At 40.4% G+C, this 7,431-nt stretch overlaps 1 pseudogene; it reads right to left on the bottom strand.

Moving 5' to 3' along the window:
• Window positions 1-3,781: 3,781 nt before the first annotated feature.
• LOC138839750 (protein AMN1 homolog pseudogene) lies at window positions 3,782-4,426 on the bottom strand (annotated as a pseudogene).
• Window positions 4,427-7,431: the final 3,005 nt, after the last annotated feature.

Here is a 7,431-nt window from a genome sequence, read left to right on the forward strand (position 1 = left end):
ACTGAAGTTATATCTACATACTGAAGACTCAGTATCTCTTGAATCAAACTCTTCCCCATTCTCAGAGGAGCTTGTGTCCAGTTTCGTCTTGGTCCAATCTAGTACTGATTAGATTGCTACCTTACTTGTATGCTTATTTACTTGTACCCTATGCACTTACCTACTTCCTTATTGGCCTGGCTGGCCTACATCTGTGTTCCTCTAACAGTGAGGTGCATAAGAATTACTAGAGATCATGCCAAAAATGCAAATTGAGATTGAATAATTTAGTGGCTAGGGCAGGACCTGAGATTCTGTTTTTGTTTTTGTTGGTCAGGGGGATTGAACTAAGGGGATTGAACTGAGCACTGTTCCTGAGCTCTTTTGTTTAAAGCTAATACTCTACCACATTTAGCCACGTGGTGAATTGGAGATAAGAGTCTCACGGCCTTTTCTGCCCCTGCTGACTTCGAACTGCGTTCCTGAAATCTCATTGAGTAGCTCAGATTACAAGTGTGGAGATTCTGTATTTCTAATAAATTTCAAAATATGCCCATGCTATTGATCTAAAGACCATACTTTTGTTGTTGGGATTTAGCTCAATGGAAGAGCACTTGCCTGGCAACTACAAGGCTCTGAGTTCGGTTGTCAGCTCTGAAAAATACATAAAAAAAGACCACACTTTGAATAGAGAGGAACTTAAGGACAAAGTGTAAACTCTTTGGATTATTGTCAGTGTTTTTTACACTCTTATCCAAATCCTCCTCCTGTGAACTCTGCATATGTAATATCTGTATAGTTTTGTTGTGGGTATACCTAGTACCTAATACACAGGCTGAAATAGGATAGTTATCCAAAATATATTTGTTGATGGCCTGAGAATGTAGATCATAGTAAAGTGGGTATTTAGCATGTGCAAGACCCTGGGTTAAATCCTCAGAATAATAGTAAGATTGAAGAAATGAATAAGTAAACAGTTAAACCATGCTCACATGCCATATTTTTCCCCAGGGTTAGGGTCTCACACATGCTAGGTAAGTACTCAACCACTGAGCCACATCCACAGCTCTGTAACGTATATTTTGAGAAAATAAATTACTTGATATTTTCCAAGCACTTCCCCACCTCTGTGTATTTGCTTATGCTATTTTCTCTCCTTTTCCAAGATTTTCCCCAGTCAAATGCTCTCCATCCTGAAATGAACAATTTAAATGAGACTATCTCCACAAAGCCTTCCCTGCTATCCCTATAAATAATCTCATTCTAGAAGTCTCCTGGGTAGATTTTTAATGACTTGTTCAAAAATACTAATAGTCATATCAATCATATTTTGTCCAAGACAAATTTGACTAAGACAAATGTTAGCATATGGTAAAAAATGTTATTTGCATTGAACTAATAGAAGAAATAATTATATCATTATTAGAACCTTTTGCAATGGTATGGTAGTTATATGTAGCTATTGACCATTTATAATATAGTGTTACTGAGATTTTTAATTTTTATCCAATTTTAATTAAGTACAACTTATATATGTGGCTGAAAGTTTCTGTTTGGACAGTGGCTATCTACAAGATTCTGATTACAATTGTTTTCCATTCAACAGTATTGCCAGAAGGTTCTCTATGGGCCAGATGCACAATAATGTTGAAGCTGGTGATACACAGGTGAATAATGTATTGTCCTTGACCTCAGAGAGATTGCAATCTATTAGGACAACACAGTACAGATTAAAGAAGTAAAATCAAGTGTTAGCAGTGCTATTATAGAAGATTGACGATGTACTGTACACACAAAAAAAGAATGAGGATAGGAGTCCCAAAAGGAAGATAGAAGTTGAAAGGACATTACTATTCATTAGACAAAGAAAAGATAAAGCACTTTACCCAGGAAGTGGAATGAACAGGCACGGAAAGTCAAACCAGAAAGTGCCTCTCCTGGAATTCCAAGAACTGTGGTTCATTGGCCTAATGTTTAGGGTGTGGAAAGCTGGGAGTACTATTAAAAGAACTAGGGGAGTTTATTCTGGAACTCCTTCACCAGGGCCTTGTGTACTATACAGTGCAGAGGAAAGAGTGTGGTATCCTGTAAACAATAGAGGGAAATGAAATGTTTACATGGACATTTTATGGTTATGTTTCTGGGGGATGCATTAGAAATGTATCTCCTGAGAGATGATGAGACCTAAATTAAGCAGTGGCAGTGAAATAGTAGTCAATGTGAAGTAAGGAGGTCAGGTCTGGCCAGTGCCATATTGGCCACATGGTGGATGCTAGGATCTGGCATCTAGTCTTTATGCTAGGGGAAGGAAACCCCCTGCCTATCACCTGACAAATGTTTAAATAGAGTATATATACTTTTTAGTTTGAAACAAATGGGATTTATGAAGCTTGGCATGGAGCTCAGTGATGGGGCATTTGCCTAACAGTACAAGGACCTAGGTTCCATCCTCAGCACTTAAGAAAAATGAGAATTGCAGTGAACATCTCTGTTTTGTTCTTGTTTAGTAATGCATTCCATTTTTCCTTTTCACATTAAACAGTAGAGTGTGTTTCACTCTACTGGTCTCCAAGAAGTATATCTTAAACTTATGATGTCTGAATACTTCAAGAAAAAAAATCTTAATTTCTACCTAAGTCATTTGAGAAATACTAGCCACAAAAATTGGTTCCTATCAATAGCTAACTCTTGTGTACCAGTAATGGGTCTTGAACTCAAGACTTGAACTAAATTCTTTCACAACTTAATGCTAGCACTGGTCATAGCTGTCTGTATGAAGCAGTTAAAAATGTCATGGTTGGGCTGGGAATGTGGCTCAGTGGTAGAGTACTTGTCTAGCATTCATGAAGCTCCAGGTTTAATTCCTCAGTACCACAAGTGGCACTGTGGCTCAACTGGTAGAGCACATAGAGGCTCAGGGACAAAGCCCAGGCCCTGAGTTCAAGCCCCAGGACTGGCAAAAAAAATGTCATGGTTAGACTGGGAAGGTGGCTTAGTGGTAGAGTGCTTGCCTCGCATGCATGAAGCCCCAGGTTTGATTTCTCAGTACCACATAAACAGAAAAAGCCAGAAGTGGCACTGTGGCTCAAGTGGTAGAGCGCTTGCCTTGAGCTACAGAGCTGAGGGACAGTGCCCACGCCCAGAGTTCAAGCCCCACAGCTGACAAAAGAAATATCATGGTTGCTCATGTAGAAAGATGATATGTGCATTAATTTTTGAGAACCTATCTTTAATAAACAACAAAAGACTTATCAGGGCACAGGCAGATCTGTCAAGTTAATTACTGTGATGATCTTGTTCTAAAGTAGTATTTTTTTCAATATGTTCAGGAGACATGTCACATTAAATCCATATACATCTATGACTACATTATTTTTTTTATGATTCCTCCCCTTTACTCTGCCCTTTCAGACACAACTGTACAGGCCACTTCTTGGGGCTCCTATGCCCAGGACAGAAGCTTGGCTACATGACAGTTTCTTTTTTTTTTTTGCTTTTAGAAAGACTTTTACTTCAAAGAGTTCTAAGGTTTATTTGTACCAGTTAATATCTCAGAACAGCTCTAATACCTACAGAGGAGGGCATTTCAAGGGAAAACATCATTTGAAACTTTTTTACTTCACAAAACAGTCTCTTTCTCAGCCTGAGTTCATATCAGGATGAGCATTTTATAAATAAATACTTATCAAACAAATACAGACTCAGAGTCGTATAACATGTTTAGGAATCTGGCTAGCTTTACAGCACAAACTACTATCATGGGGATTTAGTCTACTCTCTGAGAGTATAGCTTAAATAACACAATAGTCATGAAGTAATGCTAAATTAAGTGGGCAGCAGATATCTATTGACCCTATCTGGAAAACAGAGTCCAGCTTTCATTGTTTGACAAATTTCCATAACCTCAGTACACAGTCCACGATACTTGCTTTAGTTTGTTTGTGCCTACTAACTGGTCCAAGACTTCTCGTGAATGATCTGTTATCAGAGGGCATCCATGGAAGCACAATATGCATATCTGGGGGCAGTAGGTAAGAACAGCTTCCACAGCATCATCCGTCAGATTAACACAGTGCCCCATGTGAATCTCCTCTAACTTCTTAGCACATGGTCCACTAACCAACACAAGCACACCACTGTCAGAGACCTGGCTGGCAGAAAAGTCAACGCATTGCAAAAAGGGACAGTTTTGTTCTAGAGCATGTAAGGCCATGTCAGTAATACTCAAGCATCCATATAAGTCAATGATCTTCAGCAGCCGGCAGTTGAGCGCAAGTGCAAGGACACCTTCATCAGTGAGGCCGCAGCATCTTTTCAAAGAAATCTCATGCAAGTAAGAGCAAGATGCAGCCACAGCTTTTATTCCTTGGGATGGCACTTCTCTGGGGCACCACCATATAAGGAAGGCAACAGCTACATGACAGTTTCTAGACGTGTGGCTGACCATTTGCCATTTGAACATTACAGCAAATGATTCTATTTCTAGTTTCTAAACCCCCTCTCCTCCCTCCAAAAAAGCTGTACATGAGTTTACAAATATATTAACATATAAATAATGAGAAAAATCTTGGGGAATGTCCCCGTTGTCTATGCTGGAGATGACACTTGAGGGGAGCTGTCCCCACAGACTGCATGTGCCCTGGGGAGTCTCACGGTGGTTGTTCTGGGCCCCACCGTTAGCTTCTTTGGCACCTCCAGGTTCAACCACTAGTCTGACTTATGCTGTCCCCACAGAAGAGCTGGAACCCTGCAGCAGTAGTGGCTGTTCTGCCCGTCATCTTTGTGTGTGTATGTGCACTCACATGCATGCATATGTACTAAGGCTTGAACTCAGGGCCTTGCATACACAGTCAGCTTTTTATGATCTACCACTTGAATTATACTTCCATGTCTGGTTTTTTGCTAGTTAGTTGGATGTGTCTCTTGAATTTGTCTGCCCAAGCTGGCTTCTAGCCATGCCTCAGATCTCACCCTCCTGAGTAATTGGGATTATAGACGTGTGCCACTGGAACCCAGCTACATCAGTCTTCATTTTGCATGTTTCTTTTGTGGAACTGTAGCTACATACTGTTTTTTTTTTCATAAAGTAATCATTTGAGGGAATCAAGGCATTGTTGTTAGCAGAATAATAAACTCTCCCTAACCCCCCAAAATAAACATGTTTGGGCTTTCTCCAGAATGCTGGAAAAGATTTGGTTAAATTAGTATGGCCCAAACCTGGGCAGCAGTGGCTCATGCCTGTAATCCTAGCTCTTCAGGAGGCTGAGATCTGAGGATCGCTGATCAAAGCCAGCCTGGGCAGTAAAGTCCATGAGACTCTTATCTCCAATTAACCACCAGAAAACTGGAAGTGGTGCTGTGGCTCAAGTAGTAGATCATTTGCCTTGAGCTGAAAAGCTGAGGGACAGTTCCCAGGTCCAGAGTTCAAGCACCATGACTGACAAAAAAAAAATTAACATAGCCCAGAACCTCCAGTAAAACTTTTACTGACACACCTTGACTTATAAGGCCAATGTAATATTAATTAATAAAAGGAACACTGAATAACAGGAAAGTTACTACCCTAATTTAAGCACAGTATTTGTTACTAAGTAGCTACCAACATAAGCTAAAATCTAGAAACTAATGTCAGCATTTGCTGTCTATCATTGGTAGCAAGTTTACTGTTATATGCTTATAGCACTTCTAATGTTAAACACAAAAATTAATGTTAGAACTACTGTGGAAAGATTAAGAGGTGTGAATAGAGAGTACGTGGATATTTGTCAAGCACAAGAGGGCTGGAGAAACCACACTGAGAATTGAGAGGGCACATTTTATCTGCAAAAAATAGACGACAATGGATAAAGTTCCTTTTTACAGCTATACAGGATATTATTCCAACTGCTGATACAACCTAAATTAGATCTAGTAGATTGAATTCCTTATTTTTATTTGAACTGGGATTATTTAGAAGGATTCTAAATAATCTTTTCTAGCTCCAAAACAGACACTGAAATTAACTGTACCACTTGTTGGCAGGGACGGGAGAAAGTGAGGGAATGGGTGACATTGTCCAAAAAGAAATGTACTCTTTACCTGACTTAGGTAACTGTAACCCCTCTGTACATCACCTTTATAAAACCTATAAAAAATAAATAACTAAAAAGAAATAGGGACTTGGATGAAGTGTGCCTGTAGACTCATCTGTTCTTCTCAGAAAGCTGAAGGAAGAACATCACTTTCAGCCTAGGAGTTTGAGATCAGTACAGGCAACACAATGAGACCCTTGTCTCAAAACAGAAAAGCTGTGTGTGTGATAACACATCTGTAATCCCAGCACTTGGGCGACTGAGGCAGGAGGAACCTGGTCTACATAGTAAAACTCTGTCTCAAAACAATTACCAAATACACATATGCACGTGTGTGTGTGTGCGCACACACACACACACACAAACACACACACTGTATCTACATCTTACCCTGAAATGATTCAGAAAGAAAGATAACATAAATATATTCCTTGTGTGTACCTTACATTACTGCCACATTACCTGGCAAAGAAGATTTTCTTTTTTGGTGGTGGTGGTGGTGGTGGTCATGGGGCCTGAACTCTGGGCCTGGGCGCTGTCCCTCAGCTCTTCAGCTCAAGGCAAGCGCTCTACCACTTGAACCACAGCACCACTTCCTGTTTTCTGGTGGTTTATTGGAGATAAGAGTCTCATGGAGAGTTGGGTAGGTAGCTCAATGGTAGAGTGCTTGCCTTGCATGCATGAAGCCCTGGGTTTGATTCCTCAGCACCACATAAGCAGAAAAGCTGGAAGTGGTGCTGTGACTCAAGTGGTAGAATGCTAGCCTTGAGCTGAAGAGCTGAGGGACAGTGCCCAGGCCCAGAGTTCAGACCCCACGACCAACAAAAAAATAAATAAATAAATAAAAAGTCTCATGGACTTCCTACCCAAGCTGGCTTTGATTCTCAGATCTCAGCCTCCCGAGTAGCTAGGATGACAGGAGTGAGCCACTGGCGCCTGGCTAAAGAAGATATTCTTAAAGGAGAAACGTATTGATTAATAACATATATATATATATATATATGTATATATAGGGCTATAAGTCATTTGTCAGGGGTTAGAGGTTTGGCGTAGTTGGTACAGAACTAGCTAATAAGCAAAAGTGGCAGGTACCAAGTTCAAGTCCCAGACTCAGACCAAAAAATAAAGTCATTTGTCCCTGTATTTATTTATTTATTTATTTAGGTCTTGGAGCATGAACTCTGGGCCTGGGCACTGTCCCTCAGCTCTTCAGCTCAAAATGAGTGTTCTACCACTTAAACCACAGCACCAACTCCAGTTTTCTGGTGGTTTATTGGAGATAGGAGTCTCACGGACTTTCCTACCTGGGCTGTCTTTGAACAGTGATCCTCAAATCTCAGCCTTCTAACTAGGATTACAGGTGTGAGCCAGGGGTACCTGG

Source organism: Dipodomys merriami, unplaced genomic scaffold, assembly GCF_024711535.1.
Source record: "Dipodomys merriami isolate MVZ:Mamm:240054 unplaced genomic scaffold, mDipMer1.0.p SCAF_3, whole genome shotgun sequence".
In the NCBI taxonomy this organism is placed as follows: domain Eukaryota; kingdom Metazoa; phylum Chordata; class Mammalia; order Rodentia; family Heteromyidae; genus Dipodomys; species Dipodomys merriami.